The sequence below is a fragment of the Oryza sativa genome, chromosome 1, assembly GCF_034140825.1.
Source record: "Oryza sativa Japonica Group chromosome 1, ASM3414082v1".
NCBI lineage: Eukaryota > Viridiplantae > Streptophyta > Magnoliopsida > Poales > Poaceae > Oryza > Oryza sativa.
In genome coordinates, this window is record NC_089035.1 from 15,648,863 (window position 1) to 15,668,478 (window position 19,616).

The 19,616-nt window shown below is 46.8% G+C and overlaps 1 non-coding gene across 1 annotated transcript; it reads left to right on the plus strand.

The window, feature by feature from the left end:
• Positions 1-10,010: 10,010 nt before the first annotated feature.
• Positions 10,011-10,117, plus strand: LOC112937669 (small nucleolar RNA R71). The gene has a single exon (XR_003240332.1). It is a non-coding gene; the product is annotated as a small nucleolar RNA R71 (small nucleolar RNA).
• Positions 10,118-19,616: the final 9,499 nt, after the last annotated feature.

A 19,616-nucleotide genomic window follows, 5' to 3' on the forward strand; every position in this document is an offset into this window, starting at 1 on the left:
CTTGTTTTGTAGATTTCTAAAATGTATTTTTTTTGCAGTCATAGCCTTTTTATATTTTGAGATATAAAGGTTTGAAGTAGTAATATTGTTTATAGTTCAAGTGGCATTCCTTGTTATTGTGTTTTGGTGGGATGAGGCAGTAGGTGCAACTTTTGTCGTTACTTTATATGCGTGTTTTAGTGAATACGCTGAGGTTGACTTGTGAATAGGTGGTGATGCTTGGTATTGTCTCTTCGTTGTTAGAGGCAAGTAAACGTAGCGGTGGTTTGCTACCGCTTTGACTTGTTATTTTATTCTACCTCTACTTTGAAATTATATATCATCAACCAAGATACTTTTATATGTTATACAAAGGATTTACCTATCCGAGTCATACTTATTGATTTACATTCTTATGGTTATGCTTTATGCTATTGGAGATAATTATGTATATTGGTCTCCTATGTAGGAATGCAGTTGTCGTATTATTACTCTAGAATTCAACCTACATTCGCGTCACATTTGCATTGGATTTGGATTTATGCTACGAACCTATTGTTGCGACCGTACCGGTACATCATCGTATATTGTTGTAATATGATGCAGCTTCACACCTTGTTGGGTGTGAAGGCAGTAGTTCATATCATTGCATTGCATACACACATATTGCAGGATGCTATGGAAATCATACAGTCGAAGACATCTTTGAGAAGTGTTTTCTTCTCTAGGATTTGTGAGGATGTGGATTTTATTGATAAGGTTATGATGTTTTAGTGCTTGGATGTTCAAATTGTTTTCATGTGAATCATAACTCGATATTTAATTAACTATACAATGAATCTATGGTTTAAATAGCTTGTCAAAGCCGTTTGCTTGCCGAGATTTATTCTCACCACCTTATAGCCTTTTCAGGTACTCGGTCGGATATGTTTGCACGAATGGATGGGAGTAGCTACACCGCTGCACATTATGATATCACATAGTTTATAAATGTTGTGATTAGGGGGTAAAATTAGAGTTTGTTGTTATAGTGGATTTATTAAATACTATAGATATTCACCATGGTTTATCTACCATTCTTAGTTTGTTCATATGTGTCAGATTGTTGCCATCTTAGATCCTTGTATCTATATGTCGAAGCTTCCACAATAATTTTTTTATAACAAAAAGAATCTAATGTAAAAATTTCATCATTTTCACATGGTCGTATGGTTCTTTAGTGGCATCCCAGGCTTTTGGGAATTTCTGGGGTGTTACAGTTGGTATCAGAGTGTAGGCTTTAGATTCTAGGGAAAACAATGATTAACTTGACACACATGCACATATAGGATGGCTGTGGGTTTGCGACTTGCATCCAACTATTATTTTTGTATTGCAAATGATTATGATTCCCATATTTCTTAATGCCTGTTGTAGATGTTCCTTATCTTGTTGTATTGGTACCCTGATGTGGTTTATATCGTTGCTCATCTGCGTAAATAGAGTTACCTTTCCATATGCTTTGTACAAGTACACTTGTGTTAATTTTTCACCATGGTTGTTTGTCATCATTAAGGCGTTGTATGTATGTGTGTGATCTTGTGTTGCCTTTCACTATGTTTTTATTTGTATATCATTAAGATTTTGTATTCATATGTGATGACGATGCTAAGAGGTTTTTGTTGTTGCTCTTGTCTGTTGGGCCTGTTTTCTTTTCCTACATAGTAAGTGTAATAAAACAATGTATGTGTGTTGAGTGCTAGTGCCTTCTATTGTTCTGTCTCAATTGTTAGGGTCACAACTATCCATTTTGAGAAAAATATTTGAGTGATAGATGGACTAGCCACCATGCCATGCATCTTAACTACTTGCTAGGCTGGATATTTGTTTGAGTGCTCTTTTTAGTGATGATATTTTCAGCCAATCACAATATCATAATAGGGGGTTGGACTTGAGTGTTCCAAGAAGGCTGTGAGGGATAGATGAAACCATATTTCGATGGAATGTTTGCTTGATGCTTTGAGAACGAGTGTACAAGTCTAATGATTGCATTATCATGTTATTATGTTTGCTTAAAGTTTTTATGGTGGTTGACATGCTTTAATGTTTTGTTTTGTATAATGTTTGTTTTGAGTGGCCACAAAGGTATCTTTGCTACTGATTGGTTAGCTGTTAGCCTAGTTGATTGTTTGATGGGCATTTGAGGTTATGGTCTACCTATTATGTAAAGGTTGTTGGTGTGTTCATTGTACTCTTCTTTGTGTTTGTTGTTGGTATTTCTTAACGACATTACTAGAAATATAATTCCCAGCAATGGCGCAGAAATACTTCTGATATATTATGGTTACAGAGTTCATCCGCAGAAACACATTTCACCCGAGAGTATTCTAATGGTATCGTATTTATTTTATCCCGTGGGAAGATCATGTAGAGAGAACATTGACTAATAATTTATATATTACTTGTGATGATCATATTCTAAGCAGGGGTTAAGATAATCCAAGGGTAGAGTGATACACAAGCATTCACTACTCATTCTCATAATATATCATCTAAGCTAAGTGGAAAGAAAAGAGGAAGAAAATCTATTTTTATACTTCTAATATACATAGTATACATACATTCTAGTTAACCGATATACTAGCTAATACCATCTATCCGATGCCCTCTTTGTACTTCGAGAAGCCACCCCTGACTACCGAGTTCCTTACGACAGCTCGTCATGACCATACAACTGGGGCTAAATACGAAGGAATACCCTCCCTAGGGAATTAACTTAAGATTATATACCGGCGCGGAGGAATACCCGTACTGAGCTGTCACCATCAGCGGCCCACCTCTCATCCGCAATATATAACCCCAAATAATGATATCCCGTAATTTAGACACCACGCCTAAACTACCAGATACTACTCTAATATCATCGTCATGACATAGAGTAATTGCATAAGCAAACATTATACCCGCACCAAAGCATCTCCCAGATAAGCTAACCGTATATTCAGTATAACATGAACATAATGTAAAGTAGGTACTCATATACTCGGAAAGTATTTCAATACCATAAATTTATATAAAAGAGTATTCTAATAAAATTACAAAGCTTACAAAAGAGAAGAGAAAAGCTACTAGAGCCATACCTGAACTCTTCCGAAGGCTCCGGACTCCTGATTTCTACTCTATTCCTATTCCACCAGCTAGATACTACTAAACTAAACTTGATGAGAATGAGAGAGCTACTAAACTAAACTTGAGGGGAATGAGAGAGCTATTACTTGAAGTGTGTGAGTGAAGTGAGAAGGTGAAGTCCTTATATAGAGGTAGTTATGACGGTTGTGGAAGGGGAATTGTCCGAAGTGCCCTCCAACCGTCATTGGGATGCAATCCTGGACGTCCACGCCAAACCTTGCATCCAACGGTGCTAGGATGGGTTCGGCCGAACCATGGGCTGGGTCTTCCCGGCCCATCTTCGGCTGGCGGCCTCCTCTATTGCTTCACTATGTAGACTTGTAAATTTTGGCCCAATTCATCGTGTCAATTCTGAGTTTGTGGCCCATTCATACATAAGTCTGGTTATCGACAACGTCTGATTGATTTATCGTCTGAGTTGATGTCGATTCTCCTCCACTTTATTGCCATTGTCTGCAAAAGGTTAGTATACCTAATACTAGTGGAATATTATTATTCTAACAGATATATGCGTTGCAAGCATTACTAGTTCTATATTTTGGCAATATTGACGGTCAAAACTGATCGATAACAACCGTCAACAAAACCCCCCAAGCTTGAACCTTTGCTCGTCCCAAGTGAAGGACGAAAGGAAACAAAGACTTGGTTGTTGATCAGGAGTTGCTACTATGCTGCATATCTCAAAGATATAGGTGCAAGGTATATGTACTCTCTCTCAGATTAAATAATCTTTGGTACGGTGGCTTACCCTTACCCCTGATTCCCACGAGACACTGCTTCTCCTTGCCTTGGGCAGTTGAAAGACAGAACAACAATTAGAGCACCAATCACCCAATCATTATTCAACTCTTATTCCGGAAGTTTTCAAATGATTTTGCATAAGAAAGCCTAGTTCCTCAAATGATTCACTCAGTCTCTCTAAGTGTATCAAAATGAATTCCTCACCACTTTGCCTTTTTGATTCCTACTCTAAGGCTTGATATGTGGAGCTCGGTAGGGATCAAACATGGCATACTTGCATTCGCCTTTATTACTAAATAAAAACTTAGACTAAAGCAAATGACTAAACATACTCAAGATCAAGATCATGCAATATGTGTGTGTGGTATATGATGGAAATGGTATATAAAGGAAAATAAAGAAAAAGCTTCTCCTTTGTGCTTACTTTCTTCTCCCAAAAAATCATTCTTTTATTGATTAGGAGAGGGCATGGCTACATTTTTTTTTCAGTGTCATGCTCATGCTTAATGGAGCATAACTTTATTTTTATTATTTATTTTTTTCATAACCATGCCTTTCCCTCTCTCTTTTTTTTTTCTTTTTCAAAAGGATTTTTTTAGGAGAAGAAAACATATGAAAGTATGGAGAATTTATTTTGGTGGTAATATGGAAATGGAATGGAATATTGCTTAGCTCCCAGTGTAGGAGTTTAGCATGTGCATATATGTGGGTGTATGATCTTGATCATAGAGCATGAGAATTATCTACACAACTCACAAGAGTTTGACAAAGTTCAATGGAATGACAAGCAACCAAAATGTATATGGTTTAATCATGATAGCACATTTTTGGCTCTGGTAGGAATTTATATCAAATGAGGAACTCTCAATTTATCATTTTGAAAAACAAAACATCCTGAATGAAAGTCAAACTAGTATCAGGATCATAGCAACTCATATTTACTATCTCATATCTCGCAACAACTTAGACTTAGATCAGCAACTGCAGCTCATTTACCTCAGGTTCCCGGATAATTGTTGGCTACTAATATTTAACCTTTGAGAGAGCATTTACCAAGAACCCATATATCAGAGATATAGAACAGAGCAACTATTCATCATTTCAACGAAGAGAACTAGCTTGTCTTACCTAGCATGACTTAAACCTATCCTATCTTTTTGGTATTTTCTATTTTGCAAATTTTTATATTGTTTTCAAGTTTTATAAGATGCAAGTGGAAAGCAAATATGCAATTGGAAAGGGAAATATACAATGTGATACAAGTTACCTTAGTGGAGGGAGAGGTATATCCCCCCAAGCTTGGCTTTCGCTCAGGGTCCTTGATAAGGATTGAACCCCTGAAAGCGAAAGTACGCTTGTAGGTCATCGTGCTGTTGCTGCATCATGTTGATGTTGGTGAACTGAGCATCAGCAGATTGTTGCCATTCTTACGTTTGAGCTATGTGTTCCGTGAGGTTGTACTGGATCTCCCCTGTCTGCACATCAAGGGTGTCCATTCTCCTAGTGATTTCACCCAAGTCCCAACGAGAGGAACTTGAGCACCATTCACTTAGAGATGGAGGCACACCACATGATCTGGGAGGTTGATTGTCCCCCCATTGGATGTCATGAGGCGCATGCCACCGGTCCTCACTGGCACTTGCCCAAGTTGAGACTCCGATGCTATGGCGTGGAGCTTAGGTCCATCCGGGTGCATCCTCGGTTGGTGCCCAACCTGCCTCATACATCTATACGGTTGGCAACGGGATTTCATTTGTACAACTGGGTAAAAAGTAAATCAAAGATCCATCTACTCCATGTTTCAGAATATTGCCTTGCGCTAGATAAGCCTCATCAATACACGGACGAGCGGCTGAGATAAAAGCAATTTGGTTGCTAACGACCCCTAGCCCTTTTGCTATCCAAGTAATCAAAGAAGTGCACTCAACAGGAGCAGAGAACTTTATACTTTCTAACCATTGCCTTATCATACATTTCACAGGAGTAATTTTAATTTTTCTAACCGTGGCAAACATGATTGACGGAGCGTGGGGCTCCTCACCGGGAGACCGCGCAGGCCCCCCTTTGCCGGTTCGGCCGGGGGCGCTAAGTGAGGTTCTTCGCCCTCGATATGAGGAATGTCAGCGAGAAAAAGCGCACAAGACACGGGCCACGTAGACAGGTTCGGGCCGCTGAGAAGCGTAATACCCTACTCCTGTGTTCTGGTGGATCTGTGTGTGAAGGAAAACCGAGAGCTCCAGAGCCAGAGAGCTCGAGAGCGAGAGAGAGTTCAGGCTCTCCGATCAAGTCGCCAGCCTCTCACCTCCCCCCCTTTTTTCTCTCCTTAGGCCTGAGCCTCCTTTTTTTATCTGGTTAGGGATCACCACATGGGCCTCTCTCTGCCTAAGAAAAGAAACATGCTTTTTACAATGAGGGCTAATCTACAGCCGGAAATGACCTCTGACAAGCAGTACACACGCCTCCTGCTCCGCTCGTCAGCTCTCCCGGTGGACGCCCGTTTCATCCTTCATTCAATGGCCAGCGATTTTCTTGCCATGCTTGCACTGAAGCCTGGAATGGATCTGACCGGGACTGACATACCAACTCCAGGAGTCAGCATGCCAGCTCCGGCTAGAGACGAGAACCAGGAAGCTCTCATCATTCCGACGGGACGGGGTGAGGCGTGCGACAGGCCGCCTGTTGCCACATAACCCGCGATCTGACCGGTCTGTGACCGGTCACATACCGCGACTGGTCACAGACCGGATAAGCATGCGCTGCGCCGCATTGAATGCGGCGTGATGCGCTCGTCTAACCCGCTATAAATGCGGTTAGGTGAGTGCCGCTGTGCTCACCTAACCCACACACGTGGCGCCAATCACCACAGGGGGTCGGGGTGCCCCAGCCCTCGGGGCCGAAATGGGAGCGGCCCGACCCCTCGGGGAGACAGAGGGAGAGGTGGCCACGTCACCGTCGGGCCCGACCCCCCCGAGGGGGTCGGGCCACGTGAGTGATCGCGGCTACCCAAGCCTCTAGTCACGATACCCCCGGCCCCATGTCACCGACAATGATAATCAATTCATCTCCCCTAATGGGTCTAAGATCACCTCAAGGAAACAAAGTCATAGCAATCCATTTGTGCATGAGCCTAAGTGTAGGATTATGGATATCATTCGTCCTAGGTTTCTTGCAAATTGGACCACCAGAAATATCTTCCTAAAACCTATTTTTCTCGAACCCAGAAATTCCTTTCTGGATATCGATTTTACAGGAATCGTGAAAACCAAGAAGTGTACTTAAGCCTTTCCATGTAAGTGTGAACTCCTCACGGAAAAAGCGAGAGGAAATACCATCTTCTATTTCTTTCAAAGTGTACAGAAATTGCAAAGTAAGCAGACGAGAACCAGGCTCATCTACCACAGCAAATCTCTACCAATCAACAGCTTTCCAAATAGAGTGAAACTCAACATCCATACCTATCTTTTTTAGCAGCTCCGGTGAGTACTCTCGCGTGTGAGCATACTCCTGGTCGCTCAGCATGTAGTAGGTTTGTCTCTCCCGATCACTGACAAGTTCGAGGTCGGTGTCGTTTAGGAGTCGCCTCAGAGCTTCGGCATCTTCCATCGAGACATCTGCTGATGAACGAGTACTAGACTCGTCATGATGACTTGATGAAGAGCCGGACCCCTTGAACAGACGAGACAGTCGCCTCCTCATTCTGCACAATGGAACAAGAACGGACTAACTCGGCGGGGGTTAATTAGGAATGACAAGAATTTCACCCGCCGGTTAGTTTCACCCAAGCAACTTGTATATATGCAACTAAGTATTTGAATTTGAGGGAAACCATCAAAGCTTGATTGAACTTGAGAGCAAACTTTGGAGAGGGAATGAAAATGTGTTTAAACAGGGTGGAGTTCCCTCTCCCGGCCGGTTGGCTTAAGAAGTGCACCCACAACGATCAAAACTGACCTGTGGGGCCCACTAACCATTGCCTCAAAAAGAGAGGCAGCCGACCGTTGGCCTGGCCAGTCACTGGTTCGGCCGAACCCCTGGTGGGCCCAACCGGCCCCACTTTTGGCCGTTGGATTCCAACGGTCAGTGTGGTCGTGGCACAGCAAATTTACATTGAAAATTTTATTTTGGTTTGCTTTGAAAGATTCATTTGAAGAATTTCCTCAAAATTCATAAATGCAATTTTGAAGTTCAAACATATGTTGATGCAAAAATTCAAATTGTTGAAAGAAAATTTGCGGATACATACCAATTTACCTGTTGGCGAAGCTCGCGTCATTTAAAGTCCGACGTGCAAGACCATACCTCCTTCTGATTTAGTTCCACCCATCTTCGGGGGTGATGGAGCGGGCGTCTTTGGCTTTTCCTTCCACACCTTCTTCGGCTTTGGTGCGGAAGACGGCTTCTTCTGAGCCGGCTGCTCTAACTTCTTGGCCGGTATGGGTGGTTTTACCGGCGTCTTCCAATAACGGTGCTTGGGCATCGTTATTTCCTTCTCTAGGAAATTCTGCATGAATTTCACCAGGCTGTCCATTTTGGGTGGCTCCACTTCGACCACTTGAATATTCTACGGGTTTGGCCCGTACTTGATTCTGACCACGGAGCATTGTTCTGTCCTCGGTTGAAACTCAAACTTTTCCTCCTTCCCGTTAATATGAAAACGGATACTCCCTGTTCCCACGTCAATGTTGGCTACTGCGGTACTAAGGAACGGACGCCCCAGGATGACCGGCGTTTCTTTTCCCGTGTCCATGTCCAGTACCACGAAGTCAACCGTGATGAAGAAATCCCGTATCTTGACTGGCACATCCTCCGCTATCCCTACTGGGTAACGGACTGACGAGTCAGCCAGTTGAAGGCGCATCGGTGTTGGTGCCAACACCGTGAAGTTGAGCTTGTCGAAGACGTCTTTCGGCATGACGCTGACACTAGCTCCAAGGTCGCACAAGGCCTGGTCGAATTGTTGTGCCCCGATCGAGCATATGATCGTAGGACACCCCGGATCTTTCTTCTTTTCTAGGAGCTTGTGGAGTATCAAGTTGCTGCATTGTTCTATCAGCTTGACCACCTCCGTTGTTAGGAGCGGTCTCTTGTTGTTGAGTATATCCTTGAGATAACGGGCGTATGTTGGCACTTGCATAGCGTCCAACAACGGCACGTTGATGTGGATCTTCTAGATTACTTTAACAAAACGAGCGAATTGCTCGTCCACCGACGGTTTCCTACTCCGTTGAGGGAACGGCAGCAACCGTGTGTCACAATACTCCTGCGGCACTGACTTTTCTGGTTGAACTTCCTTGTCAGCCGAGTCATTAGATGGCGCTTCTTTTGATATCCCACTAGTTCCTGCAGGGTTAGGATACGGCGGATCACGAGTAGACTTACCTCCCCTCATCGTGATCGCCTTGACATTTTCAATGGAGGAGTCGGGTTGCCCCGGAATCCTCCCAGTTTCATTTGCAGGGACTAAGGATGCCAACTGAGCTAGCTAGGTTTCTATCATTTTGTTAAAGCTCAGCTGATTTTAAAAAGCAGAAGCAAAGCCATCTAATTTGACATTAATGTTATCTAGGATCTTATCATTGGCCGCAAGCTTTTTGCTTAACGCATCAGTGGTTTTAGATTGCGCAAAAACGAGATCCTTCAAGGAGGCCTGGCTAGAAAAATTACTGTTGTTGTTACCTCCTTGATAATATGGGCGTGGTTGGTTCCACCCCTGACCTCCTTGTGGACGGTACCCGTTGTTGTTGCCCATCTACATCGCCTCCTCACGGGTTTCTAGGCAATCATTCCCAGAATGACCCGTGCCGCCGCAGACCTCACACATAACGTGTGAGTCCAACGCCTTGACGGTGCCTTGTGGCCGTTTCTCGTGGTCGTCCAAACGTTTCATGAGGAGGTCCAGCTTGGCAGCAAGTAACTCCGTCTCCTTGACGGCGTGCATGCCTCGCTGATGGGTCTGGAGTCGTTCCTCGCTCCAACCCATATTGGAGACCATCTTCTCTATTAAATCAATGGTTCCTTGAACTGTTTTAGAGAAGAAAGCTCCTCCAGCTGCCGCGTCAAGGTGATCGCGGGACATCGGGGTGAGTCCATTGTAAAAGTTCTGCAGGATCAGCCAGTCGTCCATCCCATGATGAGGACATGCGGCCATGTACTCCTGCAGTCGTTCCCATACTTCAGGAATAGACTCATCTCTTGTCTGCTGGAAACTTAAAATCCTTCTACGAAGGGCATTGGTTTTGCCCATCGGGAAGAATTTCGAGAGGAATGCCGTAGAGTATTTGTCCCAGGTGTTGACAGCAGCACGGTTGGCATAAAACCACTGCTTCGCTCTCCCGAGAAGGGAGAACGGAAACAGCCTTAGCCTAACGGCGTCTGGACTGACGCCCTTGATGGTGTACGTGCTACAGATCTCCAGGAACTATTGCAGATGAGCATTGGCATCCTCATTAGGCTTGCCACAGAATGGGCTAGCCTGCGCCATCATGATGAGGCTGGACTTCAAGTCGAAATCCACGTCTCCCATGTTGATCTGCGGCCCAATGGCCACATTGTCAGCAGAGGGAGCAGCGAATTCGCGGAGAGTCTTGTTTGCTACAGATCTCCAGGAACTATTGCAGATGAGCATTGGCATCCTCATTAGGCTTGCCACAGAACGGGCTAGCCTGCGCCATCATGATGAGGCTGGACTTCAAGTCGAAATCCACGTCTCCCATGTTGATCTGCGGCCCAATGGCCACATTGTCAGCAGAGGGAGCAGTGAATTCGCGGAGAGTCTTGTTTGCCATAGTCTTGAAGGTCGGTGGCGCTGGTACGGCTGATTTCTCTGTCGGTAGAGTTTTCTGCGGAGCAGCGACTCGTGGCCTGACACTCCGGAAGAAAGCTTCTGGATTTTCTTTGAAGTTTTCCGGCAAGTTGAAACCAGTCATGCACTACCCTGTTTGCACAACAAAAAGTGAAAACAACCAAGGTTAGCCTGCAAAGGAAAATGATTATACAGAGGTAAATATAAAGTATAAGTTCAAGTAATCTCTATTATGAATCTTCCCCGGCAACGGCGCCAGAAATGCTTGTTGATATTTCTTAACGACATTACTAGAAATATAATCCCCGGCAATGGCGCCAGAAATGCTTATTGGTATTTCTTAATAACATTACTAGAAATATAATACCCAGCAATGGCGCAGAAATACTTCTGATATATTATGGTTACAGAGTTCATCCGCAAGCGCATAGATATACCATTGTAGCATTTCACCCGAGAGTATTCCAAGGGTATCGTATTTATTTTATCTCGTGAGAAGATCATGTAGAGGGAACATTGACTAATAATTTATACATTACTTGTGATGATCATATTCTAAGCAGGGGTTAAGATAATCCAAGGGTAGAGTGACACACAATCATTCACTACTCATTCTCATAATATATCATCTAAGCTAAGTAGATAGAAAAGAGGAAGAAAATCTATTCCTATACTTCTAATATACATAGTATACATACATTCTAGTTAACCGATATACTAGCTAATACCCTCTATCCGATGTCCTCCTGGTACTTCGAGAAGCCACCCCTGACTGCCGAGTTCCTTACGACAGCCCGTCATGACCATACAACCGGGGCTAAATATGGAGGAATACCCTCCCTAGGAAATTAACTTAGGATTATATACCGGCGTGGAGGAATACCCGTACTGAGCTGTCACCATCAGCGGCCCACCTCTCATCCGCAATATATAACTCCAAATAATGATATCCCGTAATCTAGACACCACGCCTAAACTACCAGATACTACTCTAATATCATCGTCATGACATAGTGTCGAAACATGAATTCGGCAATAATAAAACGGGGTAGCGCACGAGACCTAAAAGTGGATGGATGTGGAGACAAAGGATTTAGACAGGTTCAGGCCCTCTCAATGAGAGGTAATACCCTACTCCTGTTTGGGGATTTGAATCCGCCGAGTATGTATTGATCTGACGATCAGGTTGTCTCATCATGCCCCTAGAGGGGCTCCCTGCCCTCCTTATATAGGTTGGGGGGCAGGGTTACAAGATAGAAACCTTAACCAATACGGTATCGGTTTCCTAAATCTACTTTACAATCTTATCAAACCAGGACTTTAGGCCGTTCCATAATATACAGGGAAACGTAATACCCAAGTCATGATCTGTTACATATTCCATAGATATAAGTTATCCCCTATAGCCAGTCGGATAACTATGCCATGTAGGTATGGGGTACCCATAATCTCCACAGTAGCCCCTGAGACCTTCACAGTCGAAAAGATAATCTTCTCTCGAACTAGATTACTCCAAAGCTGAGTGCTTCAATCATCTTCGCCATGGTCTCCGAAGTACTTTTACCAAATACGAAGACTGTGGAGGGCTGAAAAATAAAGTCAGGTGCATCGACTAGATGCACCTAATAGGTGTAGCCCCCGACTATGTGGTTAATTGAACAAACCAAGCATATAGTCAAGGAATAAATAATCCAACCAACCGAGTGGTTTTAATAATTATAGTCAACCAAGCGACCTGATATTAATATGTAGCATATGCGGTGTGAATCCCTGAATAACATGATCCGAGTGATATACCGACTGCTTTGTAAAATATGATGAGTGTAACCTAAAGTTGGTTACATCATTGAAAATTCACATAGCAAAACAGCTATAAAGAAGCTTATATATTGTGAATAAAGAAATTTCCAAAGTATTGGGCATACGCCATGCGCACACTGCTTTAACAGATGTGCTTAAGTCCCTAAAAGACACATGGTTTCACCACACCCGGAAATATATGGCATATGTGGTATAAAATCCAAGTAAATAAACTCATAAAGGATTTACCAACCGCCTGAAAAATGACCACAATATATAATCAGCCTAAGCCATAATATTGGTCAATAAAAATGCACACTTACGTGGCGAAAAGCAATGATATTGTATCTAATCAATTGCTTAAAAACCCAAACAGCACCTTGACTTATATATAAAAAAGTCAGCGGGCCAGCTATATAAAGCTTTACTGTTTGACACCTTTTAAGATGCATTGTACCAACTCCTAAAAAGTTGAGTAACTGCGGTATAAAAGGATTTTAAGGTATTGGGCACTTGATCACGCGCACTTTGGCCTAAGCGAAAAGTGCCTAAGTCCCTAAAAGAACGTGACAGGCCACACCTGAAAATATGGGCTGCAGACATATTAGGCCTAGACCAAAAAATATGCCTTCGACACCCTTTAAAGGATGACGCATGTAACATGCTCTCGAGTAATAAATCTTCCGGGTGATATAGACCAGGTGTAGCTCATATGAATAGCTTCTGATCTGAGTGATTATCCCTTATGAGATACTCCAAAATATATATAATAATTGAATCCCGACTGGCGCAAGTATTCGGTTGATAGCCCTTACGGGGAATAATAATTGGTCCAGTCTTTGAGCATAGAAAATAGACTCATGACTATGAATCCATGTGGAATGTATCCGGAACAAGTCCAAATTGGAGATATAATCCTCACGCTTGAGTTGATGAGCCCCTGAGCATATAGCTTGTCCTTCTGTCATAGTCAAAATTGTCTATTGGCAATAGCTGACGCAGTCGGCATGGAGATGAAATGACCAACATGAAGACGAAATTGCTCATCAGAAGTAACGGAAGATGTCAGTGGTAGTAAAAACAGTGACACCAATCAAAGGTAATGAAGTTGCATAACCATGGAGGCGGAGAAACCAGTCGGCAACAGTCAGGTCAGCTAGCAGTGAAGATGTAGGCGCCCAACAACAACAACAAAAGAACAGTCGGTGGTGACAAAAGCAAACCGACGATGAAGACGTAGACGCGCATCAACGGTGATGGCGAAATCCACCAATCATGAAGATGAAGAAAATAATCGGCGGCGACAAACGCATCCGACGGTAATGATGATTAGCGGCAACAGAGATAGCCGACTATGATGACGAAGTTTCCCATCAACGGCAGCAGAGTAGGCTATGTTGAAGAGGCTTAACAAGATGTTGATGAAGATGACGATGTCGGTGATCCAGTCAATAGCGATGTAGCAGCCGATGATAACGATGAGATCCTCTATCGGCAGTTGCGTAGTAGGCCAACCGTGAAGACAAATAATTGGAGGAGAGTTGATGTTGTTGCCCAACTCGTCTAAACCGAAATATTTGAAGTTGTTGAAGTAGAATGTCTGTTCCGAAGCAAAGATGAAGATAATGACTCCTGGAGTTGACTCATTGGCTGATTAATTGATTTCTTCAGCTTGACATAAAATTTGTCAAATTTTGAGCCTTATATTTGTGTAGCCCCCGACTCTTTGGTTAGTTGAGAAACAACTGAACATAGAGTCGAGAATTATAGCTTCTTGTCGTCGAGTAGTCATTGCTTGATTGAAGATATGTGTTGAAGGTGTCCAAGTAGAAATCTTGAATATTGGAGAGTCACTTGTTGTAGTAAAATATCATGGCATTGCATGCCGAGATGTCGAGGTTCACAAAGACGTCGTGGTTGGTGAAGTAGTAAAACTTGCGAAGTAGCAGCAATAGAGTTTGCCGGTGCCGAAGATAATAAAGATGAAGTCGCTCCACCATGATGACAAAGTTGTATTGCCGTAATGAAGTGAACACAAGTCGGCGGCAACAGAAGCAAACCGGTAGTGAAGACGCGTAGTTGTGAAGATAAAAGCACCAATCGGCGGCAGCATAATCAGTCGGCGACGGAAGATGATGATGTCCATCAGTAGTGGTAGCTGTATAAACCAGACGTAGAGGTAAGGGCACTAGTCAGCAGCAGACGAGACGACCGGCGATGAAGATGTAGATGCCCAACAACAGCTGCATAATAGGCCAATCAACACTGGCAGAATCATGCAGCCATGGAAGTGAAGAAACCAGTCGGCAGCCATGGCAAACGTAGGCAGCTTGTGTTGAAGATACTGATGCCTATTAGTAGTGACAGCGATGTAGCCAGCCGTGAAGAAGATAGCATCAGTTGGCGTTATAACAGGCCAGCCGTGCAGGCGGTGACACCAGTCAGCGGCGGTCGAGGCGGCCGGTCGGTGAAGACGTAGACGCCCAACAACGGCGGCATAAAGGCCAGCCATGCAGGCGGAAACACCAGTCGGCGGCGGCGAAGGCAAGCCGGTCGGTGAAGACGTAGACGCCCAACAACGGCGGCATAAAGGCCAGCCGTGCAGGCGGAAACACCAGTCGGCGGCGGCGAAGGCAAGCCGGTCGGTGAAGACGTAGACGCCCAACAACGGCAGAATAATAGGCCAGCCGTGCAGGCGGAAACACCAGTCGGCGGCGGTCGAGGTGGCCGGTCGGTGACGACGTAGACGCCCAACAACGGCGGCATAATAGGCCAGACGTGCAGGCGGAAGCACCAGTCGGCGGCGGACGAGGCGGCCGGTCGGTGAAGACGTAGACGCCCAACAACGGCGGCATAAAGGCCAGCCGTGCAGGCGGAAACACCAGTCGGCGGCGGCGAAGGCAAGCCGGTCGGTGAAGACGTAGACGCCCAACAATTGCGGCATAAAGGCCAGCCGTGCAGGCGGAAACACCAGTCGGCAGCGGCGAAGGCAAGCCGGTCGGTGAAGACGTAGACGCCCAACAACGGCGGCATAAAGGCCAGCCGTGCAGGCGGAAACACCAGTCGGCGGCGGCGAAGGCAAGCCGGTCGGTGAAGACGTAGACGCCCAACAACGGCGGCATAATAGGCCAGCCGTGCAGGCGGAAGCACCAGTCAGCGGCGGACGAGGCGGCCGGTCGGTGAAGACGTAGACGCCCAACAACGGCGGCATAAAGGCCAGCCGTGCAGGCGGAAACACCAGTCGGCGGCGGCGAAGGCAAGCCGGTCGGTGAAGACGTAGACGCCCAACAACGGCGGCATAAAGGCCAGCCGTGCAGGCGGAAACACCAGTCGGCAGCGGCGAAGGCAAGCCGGTCGGTGAAGACGTAGACGCCCAACAACGGCAGCATAATAGGCCAGCCGTGCAGGCGGAAACACCAGTCGGCGGCGGTCGAGGTGGCCGGTCGGTGACGACGTAGACGCCCAACAACGGCGGCATAATAGGCCAGACGTGCAGGCGGAAGCACCAGTCGGCGGCGGACGAGGCGGCCGGTCGGTGAAGACGTAGACGCCCAACAACGGCGGCATAAAGGCCAGCCGTGCAGGCGGAAACACCAGTCGGCGGCGGCGAAGGCAAGCCGGTCGGTGAAGACGTAGACGCCCAACAAGTGCGGCATAAAGGCCAGCCGTGCAGGCGGAAACACCAGTCGGCAGCGGCGAAGGCAAGCCGGTCGGTGAAGACGTAGACGCCCAACAACGGCAGCATAAAGGCCAGCCGTGCAGGCGGAAACACCAGTCGGCGGCGGCGAAGGCAAGCCGGTCGGTGAAGACGTAGACGCCCAACAACGGCGGCATAATAGGCCAGCCGTGCAGGCGGAAGCACCAGTCGGCGGCGGACGAGGCGGCCGGTCGGTGAAGACGTAGACGCCCAACAACGGCGGCATAAAGGCCAGCCGTGCAGGCGGAAACACCAGTCGGCGGCGGCGAAGGCAAGCCGGTCGGTGAAGACGTAGTCGCCCAACAACGGCGGCATAAAGGCCAGCCGTGCAGGCGGAAACACCAGTCGGCGGCGGCGAAGGCAAGCCGGTCGGTGAAGACGTAGACGCCCAACAATGGCGGCATAAAGGCCAGCCGTGCAGGCGGAAACACCAGTCGGCAGCGGCGAAGGCAAGCCGGTCGGTGAAGACGTAGACGCCCAACAACGGCGGCATAAAGGCCAGCCGTGCAGGCGGAAACACCAGTCGGCGGCGGCGAAGGCAAGCCGGTCGGTGATGTTCTGACTGATCCATTCCTGGAGCGTAAGAGATAAGCTTAAAGCCATGAATCCCTTTTATGCATATCTGGATCTGGATCCTGCAGAACAAACATATAGGATGAGTAGTATCTGATATAAATATAATACTCGAGAAAAAATCAAGTATTTTAAAATATTTATAAATATGTATTTCTCCTCTTGTCAATTTTGATTTCCCCGAGCAGATGACTCTGTACGTTTAAACACTCTGTCCGACTAGTCATAACCATCAAGCACCGGGAGTCGGCCTAGGCACTTCCCAAACATGCATATGAGTGACATGAGTTCGTCATTAATGGAACAAAGTTTCACGGATCAGAATTTACTACTCGGGTACTTTTGCAATTATTAAGAGCAGAAAATAAATTTATCTCATCTCTATGCTTTTGATTTATTCCGAATAATACTTAGCACCTTGCGTTACTCGGTCCATCCAACGAGCCCCCGGGTGCTAGGAATCGGCCCAAAGGCAACCATCCATTGGCAAACCAAACGGAAAGCATAGGAAGATAGAACTCCATAACTCGATAGGTACTTTTGTACTCAGATTATGTCGCAAGCAATCAAGATAAATATTATGAAAAATATGATATAACATCTGTAGCCCCCGACTCACTACTCAATGGAAGACCAATTGGTGTAGTGAGGCAGAGGAAAAGGAAAAATATCATATAAAGAATAAAATAAATGATGACTTAGCTTTGTAATATTCCCCTTGGTGATGGCAGAAGTGGCCAATGTGGGAACAAAGTCGTCCATCAATAACAATGAAGACACCAGTCGGCGGCGACGAAGGCGGTCGACGGTGAAAGCGAAGATGCCCACTAATGGCGGCATAATAGGCCAGCCGTGTAAGCGGAAACACCAGTCGACGGCAACGAAGGTGAGCCAACGGTGAGGACGTAGACATCCAACAACGGCGGCATAATAGGCCAGCCGTGTAGGCGGAGGCACCACTCGGCGGCGACGGAGGCAGGCCGGCGGTGAAGTCGTAGACGCCCAACAGCGGCGGCATAATAGGCCAGCCGTGTAGGCGGAGGCACCACTCGGCGGCGACGGAGGCAGGCCGGCGGTGAAGTCGTAGACGCCCAACAGCGGCGGCATAATAGGCCAGCCGTGTAGGCGGAGGCACCACTCGGCGGCGACGGAGGCAAGCCGGCGGTGAAGTCGTAGACGCCCAACAGCGGCGGCATAATAGGCCAGCCGTGTAGGCGGAGGCACCAGTCGGCGGCGACGGAGGCAGGCCGGCGGTGAAGTCGTAGACGCCCAACAGCGGCGGCATAATAGGCCAGCCGTGTAGGCGGAGGCACCACTCGGCGGCGACGGAGGCAGGCCGGCGGTGAAGTCGTAGACGCCCAACAGCGGCGGCATAATAGGCCAGCCGTGTAGGCGGAGGCACCACTCGGCGGCGACGGAGGCAGGCCGGCGGTGAAGTCGTAGACGCCCAACAGCGGCGGCATAATAGGCCAGCCGTGTAGGCGGAGGCACCAGTCGGCGGCGACGGAGGCAGGCCGGCGGTGAAGTCGTAGACGCCCAACAGCGGCGGCATAATAGGCCAGCCGTGTAGGCGGAGGCACCAATCGGCGGCGACGGAGGCAGACCGGCGGTGAAGTCGTAGACGCCCAACAGCGGCGGCATAATAGGCCAGCCGTGTAGGCGGAGGCACCACTCGGCGGCGACGGATGCAAGCCGGTGGTGAAGTCGTGGACGCCCAACAGCGGCGGCTTAATAGGCCAGCCGTGTAGGCGGAGGCACCACTCAGCGGCGACGGAGGCAAGCCGGCGGTGAAGTCGTAGACGCCCAACAGCGGCGGCATAATAGGCCAGCCATGCAGACGGGAACACCAGTCGGCGGCGACGGAGGCAGGCCGGTGGTGAAGTCGTTGTTGCAATCAGCAATGGCGGTGGCGAGGACAAGCCGGCGGAGTGGACTCGCGGCCGATCGACCGGAAAGCTGAGACGCCTCGAGTCCATGACCAGCATCAATCGCCTCAATAGTGCCGCGTAGTTATATGCGAACAACAACAAAAAATAGTAAGAAATTAATCTGAGATTAGAAATCAATCTAATATATATTGATAACAAATTGAAACGAAAAACTCAAGTCGAGCAGTGAGGCTGGATCATGAGTGATAGCCGGCGACGTGCCATGCAACATGTATAAGCCCCGGCAACTAACAGCTAACTCGATGTTCTTTCGGCATGATGCCATCATCGGAGGTAGCCGGCGGAGCCCATCAACCATCATACATGCAAACAGGAATCGAATCCTGGCGGCCTGTGCCACTCCTGCAACACGTCCATCTGCAAGGAAAGGAAGAGAGGAGCACTCGGACACGGCAAGGGCACCCAAGTAGGCGACGATGATGGCCGTGTTTCGATCTCATCCAGTATATGAAATTCGTCAAAATATCAGGAAATCAAACAATGATTAAAAATTAATCTAATAGAGATTAAATTGCAACGGTAGACCCGATTGAAGATTTGAGCCATCGAAATTGATGAGATTGATCTCGGGGTTTCTTCTGAAGTTGATTCCATCGCACTTTTCGACAGGTAATTCGACGCACCCCCTACCTGGCGCGCCAACTGTCGAAACATGAATTCGGCAATAATAAAACGGGGTAGCGCACGAGACCTAAAAGTGGATGGATGTGGAGACAAAGGATTTAGACAGGTTCAGGCCCTCTCAATGAGAGGTAATACCCTACTCCTGTTTGGGGATTTGAATCCGCCGAGTATGTATTGATCTGACGATCAGGTTGTCTCATCATGCCCCTAGAGGGGCTCCCTGCCCTCCTTATATAGGTTGGGGGGCAGGGTTACAAGATAGAAACCTTAACCAATACGGTAT